Here is a 24,510-nt window from a genome sequence, read left to right on the forward strand (position 1 = left end):
GCCGATACTTCCGAGGCCGGTATTTAAACAAACAGGGACAGGAGTGGGGAATGCCGGGAGACGGAGTGAAGGAAGGAGAGAGGGGCCAGGGGAAGGAACAGAGTCAACTCGCTGACTCTCCGAGGACTTTGCAAAGGAGAAAAGATCACAGCCGTGTGTCTCGGGTGTGTTGTGGCTCTGGGAATGCACTGGTGCGTGCACTTTTTTAAACTGTGTGCTCAATCAATATATTCTTAGACAATAATTGCCAGGATTTGAGGAAACACTTTAATGCACTAGATCTTACCAGCAGTGGTGGAAAGTGTTTACTCTTCCTCCTGTAGATTTTCTCTGAGAGCAGTGTGTCTTCAACTGGCCCGAAGCTAGGAATCACCTGGAGTTGGCCCCTTCTCAACCAGTCTCCATGCCCCTTTTGAGCGATTACCAAATCTCCCTTATCCTGAGGTTTTGGAGACAGGGAAGGATTGCCTATCTCAGGCCTCTCACTCACATTTTGCCTTATATGTATCTACATTATTTGAATTTTTTTCAACCAGCATGAACTATTGTTATCTACTTTTTTATTGTGATAAAATATAATAATATCAATATAAAATTTACCATCTTAACCCTTTTTAAGGGTCCAGTTCAATGGCATTAAGTACATTCACAATGTTGTACACCCATCACCACTCTTCCCAAACTGCTTCATCATCCCAAACAGAAACCCTCTAACCATTACGCTATAACTACCCCCTCCCTCTTCCCACAGGCCCTGGTAACCTCTAACCAACTTCCTGTCTCTATGATTCTGACTGTTCTAGGAACCCCCGTAAGTGCAATCATAGAGTATTTGTCTTTTTGTGAGTGGCTTGTTTCACTTAGCAGAAGGTCTTCAAGGTTCATCTATGTTTTAACAGGTATCAGAACTTCATTTTCATGGCTTAGCAGGGGCTATTTATTTTTATAACTAAAAAATAGATACTAAATAAATACCTTGTGATATTTTAAAAAGATCGTTACAATGCAGCGCAATGAGTGCTATGATAGATGAGCACTCTGGGTCCCTCATTCTGTCTGAGACAGGACAAGACCCCACAGAGGACATAAAGCTTTTACTGTCTTGACAAACCCAGTGTGACCTGGGACAATGCTACTCAAGCAGCTTGTGTCAAAATCTAATCAATGCATTCTTCCTTTCCTTGACAAACTCTTTCCAAAAAAATAAATAAATACAAATTAAAAAGTCAGCTGGCCTAGGCAGTATGTAGTGCAGTGACATGGTTGCTTTGCCTGAATTTCTGTCCTAGTGTGTGCTCCGTGCCTCATTTTGTGACTGGTTAACAAGAGTGGATGGACTGGCCAGTCTGCAGACCACATTGTGAATAACATTAGTCTAGAAAACACATTTTCCCAAGACACACATATGACTTTTAACTTGCACTGCTGATGGTGAATCTGATTACCCCTGTCCCCGTGTCCTTCTTGCTTTCATAACATCCCACAAGTGTACTTGCAGGGGAAGTCAAATGAGGTGAAAGAGAACTTTCCAGGAAAGAGACTTCCTGGGGCATTGAGTGAGGGAACACAGTTTCTAATGATTCACACGAGCAACCTTCATCAAGCATTTCTCTCAAGTGCTCATTTAGCAAGTGTTATATCAAGTATTCAAGCTAAAGGCTTGAAATAGGATGTGCCTATGTCTGCAGCAAAATCTTATCTCAGTTCAAGTGTGAAGTTGGAGGAAAAATTTCAAAAGATTTTTAAACCTAATTGGCCTCACCTATACACAATCCATACTCACTAATAACATCAACACCGTCAAAGGGTATTTATTTTATATAGATCTAATGCCCAGAGGACTGTGTGATGCAGAAGTTTATGTTACTATGTATAAGCACTGTGATGATTCCTTATCTACTTTATCCCATTTAATCCACAGGACGAGGCACTTTATAAGAAACTCCACCGCTCCAGCAATTCCACTACTGGGTATACACACAAAAGAATTGAAAGCAGGGTCTCAAAGAGATATTCGCACACTTATGCTCATAGCACCATTTTTCACCATAGCCAAGAGAGGGGAGCAACCCAAGTGTCCATGGACAGATGAATGAATAAACAAAATATGGTATATAGAGACATTGGAATATTATTCAGCCTTAAAAAAAAAAAGAGGGAAATTCTGACACATGATGCAGCATAGATGAATTTTGAAGACATTTGCTAAGTGAAAAAAGCCAGTCACAAAAAGATAAAACTTGTACAATCCACATATATGAGGTATCTAATGTAGTCAAATTCATAAAGACAGAAAGTAAAACGGTTGTTGACTGTGGCTGGGAGAGGGGGAAAAGGAGAGTTATTGTCTAATGGGTGCAGACTTTTAGTTTTGCAAGATGAAAAGAGTTCTGGAGATGGATGGTAGTGATGGTGGCACAACAGTGGGAACGTACTTAGTACTATTGAACCCACTTAAAAATAGCAAAGATGGTAAATTTTATATTGTGTATATTTTACCAAAAAAAAAATGTTTTAATTAAAAAAACTCCACTGCCCTGAAGAAAATGAACAGCTTATACACCATAGCTAAGGCACAGTGAATGAGTTAGAACAAGGTCCTCAAAGTGTGGTCCTGGATGCTCACCATCAGCATCCCCGGGTGATTTGTTAGAAATACAGATTCTCGGGCCCTACCCCAGACCCACTGAATCAGAAACTCTGGGGGTGGGCCCAGCACTCTGTGTTTCAAGAAACCCTCCAGGTGACTCTGACGCTTGCCGAAGTCTGAGAACCACTGGCCTCAAGAAAGGCTCTCTCCTCACATTCCCTACTTTACCCCAAATTTAGATTCTCTACGCTCGAGTCCTCTCCCCATCCAAAAGAGCACAGTATTGTAAACATCAAATGCTTATTGAAACATTTTCCTACGTGGTGTCTCAATAAAGCACAGAATGCTGCACATAATAAACTCCCAATAAATATAAATTCAAAGTTTTAAGAATGGAGGTGATGTTTTAAAAACTATATTAAGGACGATTAATCTGGTCACAAAACCAGGTGTCAATAAAGGCTGTGACCAGGAAGCCCAGTCAAAGAAGATATGGTATATATATATATAGAACGGAATATTACTCAGCCATAGAAAGAATGAAATAATGCCACTTGCAGCAACATGGATGGACCTAGAGATTATCATACTAAGTGAAATAAGTCAGACAGAAAAAGACAAATAGCGTATGATATCACTTAAATGTGGAATCTAAAAAAAGGATACAAATGAACTTATTTATAAAACAAAAACAGACTCACAGACATAGAAAACCAACTTATGGTTAACAAAGGGGAAAGATAGTGTGGGATAAGTTAGAAATTTGGGAGTAACATATACACACTACTACATATAAAATAGATAACCAACAAGGACCTACTGCATAGCACAGGGAACTGTACTCAATATTTTGTAATAACCTATATGGAAAAAGAATCTGAAAAAGAAATACATATATGTGTGTGTATATGTGATATATATGAATCATTTTGCTGTACATCTGAAACTAATACAACATTGTAAATCAACTATACTTCAATTTATAAAAAAGAAGAAGAAGAATCATTGCAGCCGTTCAGATGAGAGCTAACTGAGGGATCATCTGGGGGGAAAACTGTGGGACTGGGAAGAGGAAATGGTGGCATAAAGGTTGGAGGTGGTGGAAGTGACAAGGTCCAGGCATGGGGGGTTATAGAGCGGGAATCAAAAATTACATCCATCCTTCTCCAAGCATATTCCAATCTGTATTTTGTTTCACTCTTTACTTTCTCTGGGGAAACGAGTTTGGGATTTCACGGGGTTCGTGTTATTTAACCCAATGAGCATTTAAGTGGAGAGACTGGAGGGAGAGACTCTTCTAGAAAGAGCTCTCAGGAAAAAAGCTGAAAAGAAAATACGGGTCTCACAAAGCCGGGGATTGTTCCAGAATGTGACTCATCAAGTGAGACTGTCTCTGCCCCTATCAAAATATGACTTCAGTGACTGGGGGATTTCCCGAGTGTTTCTTTTCCTCACCCAAGCAATATCCAAACAGCACTGCTCAGTCATGGATTGGGGCCCACAGAAGAAAAATTACAGGGATTCTCCAACCACTGTTTTATATTATCTTTGGAAAACAATGCCTTTTTATGAATGAGCTTAGCCACAAACAAAATGGCATCCATTCTAGGCAAGAAGACAAAAACACTGTGGTGATATTAGTCAGAAACATTTTTAATAGAAAAAGGCCATGTTCCAGTGCAACATTATTTAGCATTTATCAATACTGTATTTGCTTCCTATAGAGATTCATTATTGCTTTTCCACACCTTAAAAAAATTATCATCTGAACCAGTGGTGGTTTCTCAATTTTATTTCTCCTCTAAGAATAAATTACAAGGCAGAATTTTGACAAAACCAGGTGGCTCTTAAGAAAGGCATTTAAGGGGATGCCTGGTGTGTTCATTTTCTAGGGCTGCTTGTAACAAAGTCCCACAAACTGGGTGGCTTAAAACAACAAAACTGGATGCCAGAAGTCTAAAGCAAGGTGTCAGCAGGGCCGGGCTCCCGCTGAAGGCTCTAAGGAAGAATCTGTTCTAGGCCTTTCTCTTCACTCCTGGTGGAGGCTAGCAAGCCCTAATGCTCCTCGGCCGGTAGAAACGTCACTCCAGCCCTGCCTCTGGAGTCACATGGCATTCCCTCTGTGCGTCTCCACCTCCTCTTCTCCCGAGGGTCTCTGTCTGTGTGTTTCTCCTCTTCTTACAAGGACACCAATCATTTTAGATTCGGGCCCACCCTAATGGCCCGAAATTTATTTATTTCCAAATAAAGTCACATTTGCACGTTCCAGGTGGACGTGAACATACCTCTTTGGGGACCCAGTTCAACCCATAACACCTGATAAAATGGAAGTGAAGATACTTTCGCCTGTTTCCTGTGAGAATCACCAGTTAACTGTGAAATATTAATCAAATCATAGTGAGTCTCCAGGTTTTTAGTCTTTCTGATTGTAAAGTGGGCAGAGCAGGAGAAACTGCATTCATTTCTCTCTCTCCTTGAAAGCAAAGGTATTCCCTCAATCACTCCGTCTGTGATCAGTTTCCAGTTGGGGGTGAAGGCTCGTCAATGACTCACCTGTCCAGCTGGGACACTGAGATTGCTCAATACAAATGTTGGAAGATAAGAACCTTTTTTTTTTTTTTTTTGTATGTCTAGATCTAACCTTGGACTCTGGAAAGGCCAGAGGTCCAAAGGTTATGTATTTTAATTTTCCTTAAATTTTTTTGATTAGATAGTAATGTTAATTACTGTAACTATCAACAGTTGCTGGTCAACTCTTTCTCCCATCACATTACTCTGACCTCCACCTTTACCCCTTTCTCCACTGGGAGAACCATGGGGAGAGAGGACAGGATCTCTCCTAATGATTACATTGGATCCACCCAATAATCCAGGATAATCACCCTATTTTAATATTTCTTGAAATATTAACATAAAAGAATATTTCTGCAGGCAAAGAAAGATATTCAAAGCTTTTCTGCAAAATAATGATTTAAAATCTCTTTAATTCTGCAGGCTAAGCCTCAGTGTGGGCTGTTTCTCTACTCATTAATAGATTAAGAGAGTTATAGTACTCTTGTTTTATGAATAATTAATCTAAACTAAGCCTAAAGCCAACTGCATAATATTCCTTTTTAAAAATTGTGGTAAAATATACATAACGTAACATTTACCATTTTAACCATTTTGAAGCATACAGTTCAGTGGCGTTAAGGACATTCACATTTTTTGTAAATAAATAAATAAATTTATTTATTTATTTATTTATTTATTTTTGGCTGCGTTGGGTCTTCGTTGTTGCGCGCGGGCTTTCTTTAGTTGCGGCATCCATCTGCAGAACTTTTTTCATCATCCCAGACAGGAACTCTGTACCCATTAAACATTAACTCCCTATTCCCTCCTCCCCGAGCCCCTGGCAACCACCATTCTATTTTCTGTCTTTACATATTTCACTACTCTAGGTACCTCATGTAAGTGGAATTATATAATACCTGTCCTTTTATGTCTGGCTTATTTCACTTAGCACAATATCTTCAGGTTCATCTATGTTGTAGCTTGTGTCAGAATTCCTTTCCTTTTTAAAGCTAAATAATATTCCATCATACGTATATACTGCATTTTGTTTATTCATTTACCTGTTGATGGACACTTGGGTTGCTTCTACCTTTCGGCTATTGTGAATAGGCAGCTATGAACATTGTTGTGCCATGCTGTTCTTTTTAACACTATTAACTGTACAGTTCAGTTTGAGGAACTGAAAACTCTTGACTCTAAAGTTGCGCAGAGTGCATGGGGCTGATTCTTTTTTTTTTTAATTATTATTATTTTATTTATTTATTTATTTATTTTTGGCTGCGTTGGACCTTCGTTGCTGCACACAGGCTTTCTCTAGTTGCAGCGAGCGGGGGCTACTCTTCGTTGCAGTGCGCGGGCTTCTCATTGCGGTGGCTTCTCTTGCTGCAGAGCACAGGCTCTAGGCGCACGGGCTTCAGTAGTTGTGGCAAGTGGGCTCAGTAGTTGTGGCTCGCGGGCTCTAGAGTGCAGGCACAGTAGTTGTGGTGCACGGGCTTAGTTGCTCCGCAGCATGTGGGATCTTCCTGGACCAGGGCTCGAACCCATGTTCCCTTCATTGACAGGCAGATTCTTAACTGCTGTGCCACCAGGGAAGTCCCGGGGGCTGATTTTTAATGAAACATTGTATAATACAAGTAGCTAATTTTTCTGAAACTTGTTATTTTTCGCCCCCTAGTTAGCATTACAATTACTCTTAAATTCTTGTATTTTCATTTTTAAATGTTTCTCTATAAAACAAATAAATTGATTTATTAAATAAATAGTGGCAATGATTCTTTAGAGAAAAAAGAATACAACGTACACTAGCAAATGTGAATAAGAAAAACACAATTTAACAAAATAAGAACTAAGGTCATATCTAAAACAATTACAAAGGGACATTTTAAATTACTTCAAGCTTTGTGCTTTGTGACCATGTAGAGAGGTGGGATAGGGAGAGTGGGAGGGAGACGCAAGAGGGAGGGGATATGGGGATATATGTATACATATAGCTGATTCACTTTGTTATACAGCAGAAACTAACACAACATTGTAAAGCAATTATACTCCAATAAAGATGCTAAAAAAAATTACTTCAAGCTTTATATGGTTCAGTGTGGACACATTTTTAAACTTGAGAAAATGGTCAATTTCTGGGGAAAAAACAAGCAAGATTCTAAAACTGACTAAAAATATCAGTGACTGTGATAAAAATGAAAAACACTGTCAAAGACTGCTATGTTTAAAAAAAGATGTATCCTACCTCAGATGGTGACCTTTTCAAACACTCAAAGAACAATATTACCCAGGCTAAATAAAAAGTCTCAGAGTATACATAAGCATGAAAATCTGCTCAATTTATTGAGCAAAAGTAGTAACAATCCTACTAAAAAAGCTCAACAAAGATAGCAGACCAAAAAATAAAATAAAATAAAATCAATCTCACTTATAAATCCCACTTGTAAATTTTACAGGAAGAATTAACAATTTAAATTAATCAATATATTTTAAATATATCTTCACTAAATACAGTCAAATAAGATTTATCCAAGTGATGCAGAATAATTAAATATGAAGATGCCTAAATATATTCTATTACAAAAATTGGTCAAATTTCAAAATTATGTAACAGTCTTCAAAGATTTCCAAAAGCTATCTGATATTATTTAATACCCAACCTGATTTTTAGGAACTTCTTTAGAAGTCCTAAAATATTTCTTTAACATGGTCTAAATAATCCACCTTAAACTGAATCAACAATATTCCTAATAATAAACACCAGAGGCAATATCATTAAAATCAGAAATCAACATTAAAAAAAAAAAGAAGGAAAAAGAGAGCTCACTCTGGAGCATTCTTGTTCTGGAAACACTGGTCAAGATATTAAGAATGAAACATGTTAATAGACTCTCTAGATCATCAAAACATGGGTGCCACATTCTCCAATTGAATTTTACCAATAATAAAACTAATATTTTTGTTCCCATTTATCTAACTCCTGAGTCTATCTCTGAACTCCAAGAGCAGAGAGAGAGGTGATTAATTATCACACTCAAACCCCAAGAGTAGGCATATTTTTCCTTCCAGTTTTATTGAGATATAACTGACATACAGCACTGTATAGACCATGTAAAGACCAGAGCATGGCTAGTTTGGTCCCAGAGGTAGAGAGCAGCTAAGGGAGTGGCCGCCTCTGAGGGTTTGGACTTTGAGGCAGCTTCAATCACAGCAGAGGCAAAAGGCTCTTGTTTTACTTGATAAAAACCCTGCTTGTGGGGGGAAGGCAGACCCGACCACTAGATGGCAGGCATGCACTGAGAGAGGGTCCCAGCTTCAGCTGCGAGCAATGCCTGGGCTCGGCAGGGCTAGGCCCCCTTTGCAGCCTCCTCAAAACGCAGGAGCACTTCCTCTCCTGGGCAGCAGTTTCCATGGTCTCCGGGAAACTGAAATGGAGGAACGATGGTGTCAGAGCCTGAAAGGCACGAGAGCCGTGTTGAGGGCAATACTCAATCAAGGTAAACTGGAGAACTCCACGAGCGAGGCTTCCACGGGGCTGAGGGCGTCATTTCACAAGCATGTTCCCCAGGTGATGAATTCCACAGTATCCTCTTCAATCAAAACGTTCTCTGGACACTTAAGTCGGGGAAACCTTGTATCCTCTCTTCGTATGAGTTAAATTGTGTCCCTCTAAAAGGTTTGCTGAAGTCCTAACCCCAGTGCCTCAGGATGTGACCAGATTTTGAAATAGGATCATTGCAGACGTAATTAAGTAAATTCAGATGAAGTCATACTGGAGTCGGGTTGCCTCCAAATCCAACGTGGCTGATGTCCTTATGAAAGGGGGGGAGGGGCTTCCCTGGTGGCGCAGTGGTTGAGAATCTGCCTGCCAATGCAGGGGACACGGGTTCGAGCCCTGGTCTGGGAAGATCCCACGTGCCGCGGAGCAGCTGGGCCCGTGAGCCACAATTACTGAGGCTGTGCGTCTGGAGCCTGTGCTCCGCAACGAGAGGCCACGATAGTGAGAGGCCCGCGCACCGCGATGAAGAGTGGACCTCGCTTGCTGCAACTAGAGAAAGCCCTCGCACAGAAACGAAGACCCAACAAGCCATAAATAAATAAATAAATACTTTAAAAAAAAAAAAAAGGGAGGGAGACTTAGAAACATAGATACACAGGGAGACAGCCATGTGATGATGCAGGCAGAGATTAGAGTGATGTGTCTACAAGCCAAGGAGCAAACACCAGAAACTAGAAGACACAGGAGGGACTCTCCCCTATATGTTTCAGAGGAAGCACAGCTCTGCTCCCATCTTGATTTCAGATTTTTTGCCTTTTCACTGCAGACCAGAAATTTCCGTTGTCTTAAGCCACCTAGTTTGTGGTACTTTGTTACAACAGCCCTAGGAAACTAGTACACCAGGCATCTCCTTGAATGCTAAGCCACCAGTACCTTTCAGAAAGGAATATACCCCTCCAGGGTCACAATGTACACAAGGCATCCTGAAGGCCTAAGACATCACAGTTTGAGACACAGTAACCTAGAATATCACTTAAAAGACACTATTCTAAGAAAAATATGTTCTAATTCCAATCTTCTTTTTAGTCTGGATACTTTATTTGCTGTATCATTTACATCATTCCACATTCAGGAGTCTGACCAGAAAGGAAGAGGTTAAACACTCAGATCAAATTTCAGAGAAAACTCCAGAAAGCTCAGAGGTTTGCATTCACAGCATCAGACCAAGCTTCCTCACCATTTCAAGGTTCACTTGGCAGTAATGATTTCTTCCCTTCTCCTTTGTCGCCTGCCAAAGAAGCTAGCTGCCCACCCCATCTGCCTGTTGGCACAAAAGAACCCACAAGAGAGGGCTCTCAGTGGATGCTATTTCTGTTTTCACCTCACACCCTTAATCTGGGTGGGAAGAAGGGCAGGAGAGAAGGCTTGTCTCTTTTCCAGAGAGTGCATCCTTGTGAATGACAACAGAATGAGAACAACAGAAGCCGTAACCCTCAATCCCAGTGGAATAAAATTAAATCAGAGGGTAAAGTGTTTCAACAAGACTGATAGAATCAAACTGTCTTTTAACTAGGATGCTTCCGGCTCATCCCTCCATCTGTTTAATAGAGCATCGACATCAATTACCACTGCTCTGCGGTAAAACAAGGAATAACAGAGTGATGCTAAAAGCGTGATGGCCCCAGGGGAGGGGGAGAGCATTGCTGAGCAGAAGTGTGTACCAGGGGCTCCTGGGGGGGATGGTGATGGCTGCCTCACCCAAACAAATCCATGTCCTCACATGGACTCGAGATGGAGCTGGTAGGATGTGAGCTGATTTCCTCCTTTCTCCTTGGTGGGGGGGGGGGGGGGGAGTGGCGTGCGGGGGGTGTGCGTTACCATAGTTACCATAGAACTCAAGACACTATCCAGAAAGCTGAATCTCATTACTGACAGGGAAAGGTGTGTTTTTAGGGTCAAAAATACTGGCAGGAAAGTTACTGAAGGAAACGTGGAGATGACTTCAGAGAGTAACATAAAATCCAAAGTAACCGCAACATCCAGAATTCGGACTCTGTGACACCCTCTCACTGCTCATACTCTAAAATGACAAGTTTCCTAAGACAGAATTACAGGTTGAGTCAATAATCGTGGTTCCACAGGATATAACAGAGCTTCCGGCCTTACTGTAATTAGACAGGCAGCTTGCCAGCAGCTCACGGCTAAGCCAGAGCTTAATTTTGCATTTAGGCAGCACAAATTGCTTAAAGAGGTTTGGAGCTACTGAGAGATTTTGCTGATTCTCCAGCGATTTTTCAGCCTATCTGTACTTATAGGAAAGAAATGAAATCTCCCTGGAAAGTATTATCCTGTATTCCTCATTTCCACATCGGAGAATGCCTTCAAGGAGGTCAGTGGGAGGGAAAGGTGGATAGCCCCACTTCCCACCAGCCAGGGTCACAGAACCTCAGGGATCCCCTGGGTAACCCCAGCCTCTCGCTTTCCCGTTAACAGCTGGCTCACAAGGGTTGCACCACTAGTTACCTGCAGATCTCAAACATTAACCAGATGTCCTGAATGTTCTCCCCACCCAGCCTGGAGTTAAATTCCTGCTCAACCACTTACAGAGTGTTTGACCTTGGACAAAGTCACTTAAACCTCTCCAATCCTCTTTTTCTTATCTATCAAATGAGAACCACAAACCATTTTCTTTCTGCCTCACAGGTGGTTGTGAAGCTCAAGTGAAATATGTAAAAAAAGTGCTCCTAATTGGCAGACATATTTGCAAAGGGAAGGTATTATAGGACTTCCCCTCTATGGGTGGGACTTCTGCTGCTGACATGAATGACAGGATGGCAGCCCCCAGGGCTCCTGAGTCCCTGTCAGGAAGGTGCTAACAAAAACACACCACAACCTTGGGCCTTTAATATTTTTTTTAATACTTAATGTGCAGAGTTCGACATGGGTTAGGAATATCAGACTGCCAGGACAGCAGACACACCAGAATAAGTTCCAGCAGATTTATTGTCAAACCCCCTGAAAAGAAACATGGCACCACTTCCCCTTTCCCACTTCCTTCAAGCTCCCCGGGCTCTTCCGGTCAGTCCTGACCACTCACCAGCGCCTACCAAAGGGTAAAAGAGAAAGTACCAGGAGCACATAAGAGCATCTCCCGCACCATTATTCCCATTGCTTATTCTTTTAGCCAGACTTGCATCTTAACCTAAAATGGAAGAGCAAGGACAGTTCTGTAAGATATTAACTACCTCTTTCTATTTCGGTTTCCTCTCTGTAAAATAGTTCCAATAGTAGTTTCCATTTTTAAAACATGTTGTGAAATAATGAGGAAGCATTATTATTTGTGTTGTCTTTTACTCCAATGGCTGAGTCAAGATTAAATGTACTTAAAAACGGGGGGTAGGGGGTGCGGTGGTCATCTACCACAAGGCCTACCATAATAGGCAATCAAAAAATATTTATTGAAGGAATAAATGAATGTATAATATTTATGACTTTTAAAATATTTAGTATTACATAGCAAAAATAAACTCAAAATGGATTAAAGACCTAAATGTGAGACCAGATACCATAAAATTTCTACGGAAAATACAGGCAGAACACTCTTTGACATGAATCATAGGAATATTTTTTTGGATCTGTCTCCTAAAGCAAAAGAAATAAAAGCCAAAATAAACAGATGGGACCTAATTAACCTTAAAAGCTTTTGCACAGCAAAGGAAACCAACAAAATGAAAAGACAACCTACTGAAGGGGAGAAAATATTTGCAAATATATGACCAATAAGGGGTTAATATCCAACATATGTAAACAGCTCATACACCTCAACATCAAAAAAACAAACAACCCAATTAAAAAATGGGCAGAAGAACTGAATAGGCATTTTCCCAAAGAGGAAATAGAGATGGCCAACAGGCACATGAAAAGATGCTCAACATCCCTAATCATCAGGGAAATGCAAATCAAAACCACAATGAGATATCACCTCACCCCTGTCAGAATGGCCATCATCAAAAAGAACACATAAACAAATGTTGGCGAAGATGTGGAGAAAAGGGGACCCTCTTGCACTGTTGGTGGAAATGTAAATCAGTACAGCCACTGTCTAAAACATATGGAGGTTTCTCAAAAAACTTAAAATGGAACTACCACATGACCCAGCAATTCCACTGCTGGGCGTATATCCAAAAGAAACAAAAACACTAACTTGAAAAGATACATGCACCCCAGTGTTCATAGCAGCATTATTTACAATTGCCAGAAGCAACCTAAGTGCCCATCAACAGATGCATGGATAAAAAAGATGTGGTTATATTATACAATGGAATACTACTTAGCCATAAAAAATAATAAAATTTTGCCATTTGCAGCAACATGATGGACTTGGAGGGCATTATGCTAAGTGAAATAAGTTAGAGAGAGAAAGACAAATACTGTATAAAATCACTTATATGTGGAATCTAAAAAATACAACACACTAGTGAATATAAAAAAAGTGGACTCACAGATATAGAGAACAAACTAGTGGTTACCAATGGGCAGAGGGAAGGAGGGAGGGGCCATATAGGGTAGGGAAGTAAAAGATACAAACTACTAGGTATAAAATAAGCTACAAGGATATATTTTACAACATGGAGAATATAGCCAATATTTTATAATAACCATAAATAACTATAATAACTATAAATGGAGTATAACTTTTAAAAATTGTGAATCACTGTATCACACACCTATAACTTATTTAATATTTTACACCAACTATACCTAAATTAAAAAAATCAATGAGAAAAAAATTTAGTAGTGAAACCATTTATTTTAAAAAATTTTACTTGAAACTCCAATATCTTGCACAGCTGATTCAGCCTCTTTCAGTTCCCTGCACAAATTCCAAGGCCCCTCCCAGGAGCTCAAGAACAGGTAGAAAACCACAGCTATAGAACTTTATATTGATAGAATCATTAACATTTTTATTCTTATATTTTGACCTTTCCTCCATAAGGAGATGCCTAATTTTAAGGAAAAATTGTCAATTGGATTTGTTCAAAGAATAATATTATTTTGTTTATACTTCAGACATTTTCATCAAATTAGACTCTAAATTCCCTCATAATAATTACCACATAATTACACACAAATTCTATGTGCTGTTTAACAGTCCTTGAAGTCATTTCATTCAGTTGAGCTTGTTAGTGGACATGATTGTCAGAAAAACCAAAAAGTGAAAGGGCCCCATCCTGTGCCCAGTTTTACTAAGATGCTACAATGCTGTATTGATCTAAACAAGAAGCAACCCTGTTTTTCCTATGGGTTCCAAATGCAGCCAGGAGACTTGGGTATAGCTTCTTAATATGGATGAAAATATTTGTATATTTTTTGTGTCTGAGTAGGAAGCTGAAATACATTCTTATGCTATTTACTGCAAGGAGCTATGCAATAATCTCTTTTTTTCTGGAAGGGAATTTACAGGGCCCCTTATCCATGTCTCACTCAAAGCCACAGCAGTCAACCCTGGACATTTAAAGGAATTCCAAATTCCAAATTCCACTGCAGACTATGATTTTCTTGACAAAGTATGTTCATTTAATGGAAAAGAACAACATAATCTCTTTGGACCCTTCCAGACAGCTGTTGCAAATGAGGTGGTAAAGAGAGAAGAGTTAAGTTCAGTAGAAATGGAGATGCTGGCAGTTGGCTAAGCTCACTCAGTAACTAAGAGGTTTGTTCCTACATGCCAGAAGGAACTTTAAAGTTCCTTTAAAAGCACCCTCGATTCCTAGCCTCAGTCAATCTAAAAGTTGCTACATATCATAGGCTTTCCAGATCACTTGCAAATAGTTTTAACTCTGGAGGTTACATCTGAGATAAAGGTCCACTGTATTTTTTTTTTTTAATCATCTGAGACCCCATTCAAGGGCAGTCGTTCTTACTAACCTCATCGTAAGGTGTCATCCATCAGTCAGTCAGTATCTGTCTATTGGGCCATCCCAACATCACAGTTGCTAATTCCAGAGCAAGTAAAATATCCCTCTCAGAATGTGGCTCCAAAGTTCCAGAACCCTCTTTAAAGGTCAATGTCACAAAATTCTGCTCTTTATGCCACAGATGTTTATTGGCATTCCATCAGTGTTTCCTTTCTTGAATTCTACTTTAACTGGAAAATTTGAAAACTGTATAATTAAGTGATAATAAAAATAAAACATATTGTATATACCATAGATATAGGGGTTTTGATTCAGAAATGAGAAAGAATAAATATAAATGAGAATTCTCTACCACTTTCTGAGTTGAGGCAAACTCTGACATTGAATGAGAAAACACCACTGTAACTGGAGTAGGAATTATATGCAAGCCAATAAAATCCTCCAACTTCCCCGGCATCCCCAGGAATATAAATGTATTCACTTATCTGGAATGATTCAGGAACTCTTTCTTATTGAATTTTTTAAATAAAAAGTTTAATTAATCTTCCTATTCATTAAAATTTGTAGCACACGCTCCGCTGAAAGAATTTGAGACAACATCCAGAACAACATAAGTACAGAGAAACAAGATATTAAACATAGAAAAGAAGCAGATTGTACTTAAAGAAATATATATTCAATACTTGCAATTCCCAGAATGAGGCAAGTTGGTGCCCCTTGATAAAAATACTGGCTTGTGAGTTTTCTTAACTGCTAAACAAAGTAGAAAAGCCTACAAAAATATACCAAGTCGTTTCTATCTGGAGGAAGAGTTTTACACATTCATCACATTTTTGAAAATAGGTGAAAGATGCATGTGACAGAATTCAAAAGGAAAAAGGGTCAAGTGAAGAATGTCCCCTCCCCAAAGACAACCATAGCCAACCAGTTCTGCCCAGTGTCCCAGAGGCATTCTACAATTCTATAAGCATGTAGATATAAAGTTCCTCCCTCCCCCACCTCCTTTCCTCTATTTTATTTCGGTAGCATTTGCAGCAACTGATTCCCAATTAATCTGCAGATTTCACACACTCCACTCTGCCTTCCCTGGAACTGGGTCTAGTGGCCGGGGGCCTCCCACAGTGCATTCAGGGAGAGGTCCGGACAGATGCTGGACCACAGATCCAGCTGTTGGTCCACCTAGGTCGCCGCTGAGCGGTCCCTCATCTTATTCGCAGGGGACGACATAATCTGCAGCCTCCGCGGCCATTTCTACTGCTCCCTGGCCTCGCTGCGAGACTGTCCGAGGCCCTACCTGCCTGGATCGTCCCTGTCTCCACCTCTGGGCTCTGCAGGGAGATCAGATCCCTCTAGACAGAACCCTCAACACCCATCATCCTGTCCCCTTCCCTCATCTCCCTCTTCCTTCCTCGGCCCCAAGGAATTCTTCTCTAGTTTGAGGGAAGGAGACTTGCTTTGTCACAGATTTCTCGAAGCATTTTTTCTGAGCACAGAGTCCCTTGAATTCCTCAAACATTTTTAGGGAAACAAAAGCCAGAAAGAGACTTGCCTGTTACTTTCTTTTTTTTTTTTTAAGGAAAGTCAGTTTAATTATTCTTACATCTGTCCACTCCCTCCTGGGCCATCAACGCTTACGTTCTACAGGCACACTCAATAACCTAAGGTGTCAAAGGGAGTTCCCAGGAGAACTAGCCCAACTGTTACCTGCCTTACCTGCCTGTCACTGACTAGGCTTTCCAGGTAATTATAAATGCAATAGAATTCTTGAGACACAAGAACTTCCCCTTTGACTCAGGAGAGTAAGAAAACATGTACAATATAAGTGTGTAAAGCAGTAAATTCTAATCAACGTTGCAAAAGATGCTGTTATTGTAACAACAATCGGCTCAAGCTAACTTTCTAAAAACACTTGTTTAGGATATTGCCTGTTATTGTTTGCTTTCTGCCCTGTCACATTCCTCTCCTGAAGGATGAGGAGAGATCTCGTCACTTGAAAGGGAGCAGGGGAGCATAGCATATTACCCATTCACTCCTCAATATGGTCTTCAGAGCCCTCGTCTTCCAGCTTCTACCCCACTGCCCAGGCCTGCACCGCCTGCCCCCTCCTTGCACTGCAGCCACACTGGTCCTTCCACTGTCCTTTCTACTAACTGGACCGCTCATTCCACAGGGCCTTTGCACATGCTGTTTACTTTACCTGGAAGACTCTTAACCTCTTCTCTAGTAACTAATCCCTTTCAGTGCGAGTGCCACTTCCTCGGCAGCACTTCTGGGCCTATTTGTCCCTTTTTAAAGTATTTCATGGCACAGTGTACCCCTCCTGGCAGGCATTGTCCTTGATACTTAGTAGTCATGTACCTACTCCCTCCTCTAGGCTGTAAGGTCCGTAAACCCTGAGACCATCTGGCTTTAGTATCACTCTTGCCTAGCACAGTCAAATCTGGCACTCAAATAAATGCTGAACTGAATGAATCTGGCACTCAAATAAATGCTGAACTGAATGAATAAGTAAATTTAGGAAGGAATTCAACAAATCAAATCAATAAATAAATGCAGAATGAATGAATGAATGAGCTATCCTGCCTCCTTTATCCTCAGGTCTCTGCTCTTCTCTCTGTGAACCCATACAAGTTAGCGTTTATCTTTATCATCTATCAATGAGATACATATTTTCTACTCAGTGGTATTATAACCTTCTATATCACATTTCTTTAAGCTTCCCATCTTAGCTACCCTTAAGTGGTCATGTTCGGGGGCTTCTCACTAAATGTTGGATTCACCATTGCATTCATTCATGGGTGCTACAGTTAGCCAAACCCTTTCCAATAATTTCCTTCTTTTCTTTTCTTAAGCTTTGGTTTTAAGTGTGAATTATGCATCCACATCTGAAATCTTGAATACTTTTTGACCTTGCTTTAGCCTGTAGTCTTAAGGGTCATGGGAATGAGAAATCTGAATTGCATGCGATCTTCAGCTAAAGGAAACTAACTGTTACATCGAGTCTTGCAGCTCCGGAGGTTAAACACAGTGAATGACCAGCTTGGTTGAATGACTGGCGAGCCTGGGAGTCACACTAGTGCAATGAGCTAGTTCACTCACCCAGCTGATGTGGACCTTGTCTGCAGCCACCTATCAGGAAGTTCTCCAGTCCTCCAACCAGATATCTCATCCATAAACATCAATATGTCTCAGAGACCAAAATTACATTAATGAACTAGAATTTAAGAGACCTTTGGATAACTTCTAGAAGTGATGTTAGGCTGGATATTTAGAGGAGAGGTGGTGACCCCAAAATTTATACAGGAGAGAGTTAGGGGAAGCAATCCAGTTGGAAGACAAGGCTTGATGCTGCTTTTGCACTGAAAACATCAGATGTCTACATCATACAATGGGGAAGTGGGTTGATGAGGATTGTGACAGGGAAGGCTACAGCCCCCCCCCCATTCCCCAGCTCTTGGCACCAACGGGCTTTGACTTCTTGTTGTCTCTACTTATCCGTGAAAACAAACTACTGATTTTTTTCTGTCCTGCTACCCGCCACCCTCCCAGAATAGCGGTAACTTTTGATAATGTCATTACTACCTTGAACCTTCAGAGTTAAGACAATCTCTTTAACTCACTCTACAGTGCCTAGCACCAGAAGCCAAAGGCGCTCAGGAAACATATCTTGATTGTGGCAATATATAGTAATATACAAAGGTTTCAAACTGGGGTCTATATGCATCTTTTTTCATGCATGTTGGAGCAATACATGTTACTTTTGTGCCATTTCAGATTTCGTGCTTTCAGAAATAGTTATCTTTTGACAGTTCATATTTTATTAGGTTTAATCTCCCTCCCTCCACCATTATTCTGATGTACCAAAACATGACTGAAAAACATTTTTAAAAGACTCTCCTCTCCACTTTAGAAATCAACTCCCTAAAACCTCTGAAGCCAAACAGTAATATTTTCCACAGATTCTGAAACAGCTGTGGGAACAATACTAGTGATAAGTTGCCAGGGTTCCAAAGTGGGAAAGATTTTCCATTCGACAGCGAAGAGATAATTCTCTGAGACCTTTAGTAACTTTTCACGATGGCCTTAGATTTGTAGATACAGTTCGCAAGAAGCACTGATCCTGCAATTCAGGTAAATAGCCACTAAGTGGGCCGAGGGGACTAATCAGGACCAAGTCAAGGCTGCCACAAATGTTCCATGAAATGCTGAAACGCACTTTTCATTTCCCACTATAGAATCTCCTATTAAGACTGTTGACCCTACATGGTTTTAGTAGATGCTACCTAAACAATGACAGTTCCTATCCCAAAGTGTTACACAAGATGAAGTGTAATATGAACTTGGAAGTGTGACTGTACTCCTATCCTCCCAGCTAGAGAGGAAATCCCGAGGCAGGACCACCTCTTGTTATCCTTGTGTCCCCAGTGGCATCGATGGCGCTGAAATGACTTTGCCTGCCCTGAAAGGTACTTGGTAAATGCTTGTTGAGTTGAGGTCTTCATTGTCAAGAGGAACCACGTCGTAGCCATAAAATCCTGACTTGGTTATGTCCAACCCATCCAACTTCTCTCCTGGGTCCATCCCTTGGAGCCGTGTCTTTCTGGACTGACTGGAGTGGGGGGACCCCTCCAGACCTTGGAAGCTGCCCCTGGGAGCCTTAGGGGAATGAGAAGCCTATGAACTTGGCAGTCAGAAGACCTGCGCCGGGCTCCTCAGGTATGTGACGTGGGTGCAGCCAGAGGCAGGGGCTGTGTCTGTACCTCCCTGGCTTTCAGTCTGAAAATCTACTCCCGCAACTTAGACACACAGAAGGAAATGTTACTGTTTTCTGTATTTAGCCCATCACTATTGCTCTCCTGATCTCCAGCACTATTTACTTGGAGGAAGAAAACAACCACCGAAACTCCAGCCCAGTCCAAGTATAATCTGGTGCATTGGCACAGAGCCTTGCTACTCAGAGTTTGGTCTGAGTGTGGTCTGAGCCCAGGGACACCGGCCTCAGCTGAGAGCTTATCCAATCGCAGGTCCCACCCAGGGCTAAACAATCAGAATCCACATTCCATAAGATCCCCAGGACACCTTCAGCATATTCACTTTTGAGAGACACTGACATAGGCCTTCTGGGACAGTGTTCAGCCTCTCCTAGGTAAAAATGCTGGTCTCTTAGGGAGTCCCCTCCCCTGCCTCTCTCCCTTTGCCCTGGGGGCATCCGGCCGTGGGCGTCTTCAGGTATGAGGTCTCTCACAGGGGGCCCTGTCCTACCAGGCCTCATCCCACATCACAGTACAACAGACGCTCAGGACCTGGCCAGACTCCCGCTTGGCCCTGTTTGTGGCCACTCCTCAGCCCTGACACTGGTCCCCTTGCCCCAGCTTTAGAACCTTCTCTGGCAGGACCTACAGGTGACTCTCAGCTACTTGTGGATCTTGCCTAGGCCACCAGAACCTCAGGCCACCCTGGTAAAATTATTTCTGGGAGCCACCATCCCCCTGACGACACCTAACTCTCTTTGGCTTCCCCCTGCTGCCAGGTATAGGGGTGACCTGCAAGTCAGTCTCTCCCAGGCTCCCAGATGAGTCAGAGGGCAAGATCACCTGACCTTCCCAGCCTCCCCAACTCATCCGAAATATTTTCACCTTGGCCAGAGCTCAGAGAGGGGAAATCAGGAGACACACATGGAAAGCTCCCTGCTTCACGGGCCTAATGCCCCCAGTGCATTAGACGGCATGCAGGTGGAGACACACATGTTCATCATTTTATTGGGGCTCCCACAGAGCCTCGCACATAGTGGATAAATACTACGGCACTTAACGCACTTTGTCACTGCTGATAGGACCCTCACTTCTCTGGGCTCTATTTCCTTATATTTGGAGCATGAACAGCAACAAGCACAGCAAACCCTGTGTCACAGGGTTGTGAGATGGTGAACGTCCAAGTTCTTGGTACAATGTCAGCTGCTGAACAAGCGTGACCACCTCTCAGCATTTAGTGCTTGTCGTTGAGAAAGCAGTTTTGCTTTTAACATCTCACTTGACCTTTACACCAATCTTCTGAGTTGGGCAGAACAAGTATAGTCGATTCTTGTTATTTGTGGGAGCTGTGTTCCATCAAGTCACCAAATTAGCAGATACTGAACTATTGTTCTTAAAGGAAATACTGGCTCAGATTCCCGTGAGCCTCTGGTCATATCATTTTCATCTACCAATCATTATATAAACGTGTTTTAAGTTTGCTTTTGCTTAAAGACATCTTATTTAATGTATGTTGTTGATTTGCTAACATTGAACTCATGTCCATCATCACCATAACTTATGCCCAGATGAAGCTTATCTAAGATACATATTTTCACCATCAGGCGCATTGCAGCCTTCTTGCCCACAGAAACACCAGACAGCACCCAGCACCAGGCTCGGGGCCATCTTAAACAGCAAAATCACCAAAACACTCCCAAAATTCAAAAAATTTAGCACTAAGTAGATATCGTGAAAATATTTCATAGCATGAGAGCAGGAACAGCAAGGCAGAGTACCTTGCCTGACAACAGTCAGGAATGTGTGCATCAAGGGGCTCAAAATTTTCACTGCCATTACGTGACTGCAAAAGTGCCACAAGTAATGATTTGGGGGATACAAATAAATTTTAGCAAGTAGGCAAACTCATAAATATGGAATCCGTGAGTAATGAGGGTCGACTGCACTCTTAGCCTCATTCCACAGCTACAAAAACTAAAATGTGAAGTGACTTGTCTGAGGTCATGGCATCAATGAGTGGTGAGACCAGGGCTGAACTAAGCCTTTTGGTTCAACTGCAGCTTTTCTCCAGTAACTACTTAGTAACTACTTCCCATCAGCTGCCAGTGGCCACTCACCAGGTCAGGATGCCTGAATTACCGTAAGTTCAAAGTCCTGATCCAAGCTTCCAGGAAAATAACTTCCGCGGTCATCTGAATATCTGAATTCCACATATGGCAGGTGGAGACAAACCAGGGGAAGCCACAGAGATTTTTATTTTGTTTCCTCTTGGACTCCAAGCAAAAATACAGGCTGAAGTTATTACATAGACGGTCCCTGACTTACAATGTTTCCACTTAGGATTTTTCAAATTTATGACGGTGCAAATGTGATACGCATTCAGTAGAAACCGTCCTTTGAGTTTTGCATTTGGGCCTCTTCCCGGGCTAGTGATCCTCTCTCGTGATGCTGGGCAGTGACATCCACAGCTGTCAGCCAGGCCATCACGAGGGTCAACAACCAATCCGCTTAGATCCATCCTGTACCCACACACCATTTTGTTTTTCACTTTTGATAGAGTATTTAGTAAATTACATGAGGTAATCAACACTTTACTATGAAGTAGGCTTTGTGTTAGACGGTTTTGCCCGACTGTAGGCTAATGTAAGTGTTCTGAGCACATTTAAGGTGGACGCGGCTAAGCTATGATGTGCAGTAAGTTAGGTGTGTTAAAGGGGGCTGCAGCGCTCTGATCCTCTGGACACTTAAAATGTGAAAAGAAATAATTTAGCAGTGAGGGTGTCCTTAAAACAGAGGCTGGGCAAGGCAGGGTGTTTCCAGTCTCTGCAATCTCAGAGAAAGGCCAACAAACAAAGCATCATGCAGGTTCTAGTGGGAAAGTCTGAGCGTGGCCTTCATCTCGTCATTGGCTTGTCCTCTCAGAGGATCCGCCATCGTGAGGCCACGGGGCCTGGGCAGAGGCTGTGCCCGCAGCTGAAGCAGGCGGATTGGGGGGTTCGGTGTGGCTCTGGGGGGCTCTCGGCCTGTCTGCTCCTCTCTTCCTCATTTTGTCCCGCGCCTTTCACCAGCCAGCGTGCTTTCCTCCGATCTGTCTCTGATCCTTTTGTTTTGAGTGTCGTGATTGTACCATATAGATGGCTCCCCGTGGGAACACAACTTACACACTGTTAGGAACATCACCGAGCAGCCTCGCTCCCCATTTACATTCAGAGGGTCCCCATGGCTGGGTAAAAGGAGACCCATTTGAAGGAAGCCAAGGTATGGAAGAGACTGGTCCACTCTCACTGTTAGTCATTCATTGGCTGGAGATCTATTGTGGAGCTGACTGTATTCAGCCTGGTTCTCCGCCATGCAGCCCTGGCCAGAGACAGCCAAGGTTTGGAGATGATGCAAAGGGACGATTATACCCAAGACCTCAGGACGGCACATAACAAAGCATCAGCAGAACCCTAGAGCCTACGAAAGCTCAGGTCCACTGTGAGAGGGAACCTGGCTGACGGCAGCCTGGGGAGGCCACCTGCTCTGCTGTTCTGTGCTGGTGGCTGGGTTTAGGCTTAGAGGCAATCATAGAAAGCATTACATCGGCTAATATACTAGCGTTTCTTAGTCTCCGCTTTCTGCTTTGTCCGTGTTTGAGATCAATGAGTTGATTAATCATTATCTTTGTATCATTATATTTAAGGAGATTTCACATGCCAGACTCTGGGCTTAGTGCTGTGTGTGTGAGGTCAATAACCCCGTGAGGTGGGCACTTTCATCACCCCCATTTCACAGGTGAGGAAACTGCAGCTTAGAGAAGTCGAGAAGCAGTGCCAGGCCCTGGGGCAGATCCACGGGTCACCTGGATCCCTGGGTCAGTCACCTCCACATTCTCGGTTCTTCCTCAGAGCCAGGCATCTTCTGGTCCTTCTGAAAGGCTTGAAGGAAGATAAACATACAGCAGGTCCTGAGCAGCTCCTGGGGAGATCCGCAATGTCAGTGACCTGAAATGGAGAAGAGGCAGCTCCAGACGCGGAATGGATTTGTTTCAAATAATGATATTTTCATCTTCAACAGGATCACAGACAGGGTGAAGACAGAGCAGGAGTGATGATGGGAAGGAACTTACACTCTTTTACCAATAGTTTCCTCTCAGGGGGAGGGAGGAATACAAATAGGTACTATTTTACTAATTCTTAAAATGAAATTAAGAGGGGATTTCCCTGGTGGCACAGTGGTTAGGAATCCGCCTGCCAATGCAGGGAACACGGGTTCGAGCCCTGGTCCGGGAAGATCCCACATGCCACGGAGTGACTAAGCCCGTGCACCACAACTGCTGAGTCTGTGCTCTAGAGCCTGCGAGCCACAGCTACTGGAACCCGCACTCCTAGAGCCCATGCTCCGCAATAAGAGAAGCCACTGCAATGAGAAGCCCTTGCACTGCAGCAAAGAGTAGCCCCTGCTGGCCACAACTAGAGAAAGCCTGCGCACAGCAACAAAGACCCAATGCAGCCAAAAACAAACAAATAAATAGAAAAATTAATTTATTTTTAAAATACAATTAAGAAAACATTTTTAAGAACAGAGTCAAATCTGCAGTGTGAAATGCACCCTGATAAACCTGGGGACGACCCAGACAGTACAGAAAGAAGCCCCCTCATTCAGTCACACGAAGAGGGTGGTGACCTCTGAGGCCTCAGCGTGGGACCTCTGCCAGGCCTCCTCTTCGACGCAGCGGCAGTGCTGGGGCCGCGCTGGTCTTCTGCCTCCGCTGCCACATCTCCTGGTCTTTGATCAAGGAGATGGCAAATGCAATAGAAAAACCTGGGAGATACACTGATGGTGGGAATGTAAATTGGTGCAGTCACTATGGAGAACAATATGGAAGTTCCTCAAAAAACTAAAAATAGAGCTACCATATGACCCAGCAATCCCACTCCTGGGCATATATCCACACAAAATTATAATTTGAAAAGATACATGCACCCCTATGTTCATAGCAGCATTATTTACAATCGCCAAGACATGGAAACAACCTAAATGCCCATTGACAGATGAATGGATAAAATATTACTCAGCCATAAAAAGAGAATGAAATAATGCCATTTGCAACAGCATGGATGGGTCTAGAGATGATCATACTAAGCGAAGTAAGTCAGAAAGAGAAAGACAAATAGCATATGATATCGTTTATATGTGGAATCTAAAATACGACACAAATGA

This window comes from Balaenoptera ricei, chromosome 12 (genome assembly GCF_028023285.1).
Source record: "Balaenoptera ricei isolate mBalRic1 chromosome 12, mBalRic1.hap2, whole genome shotgun sequence".
Lineage (NCBI taxonomy): Eukaryota > Metazoa > Chordata > Mammalia > Artiodactyla > Balaenopteridae > Balaenoptera > Balaenoptera ricei.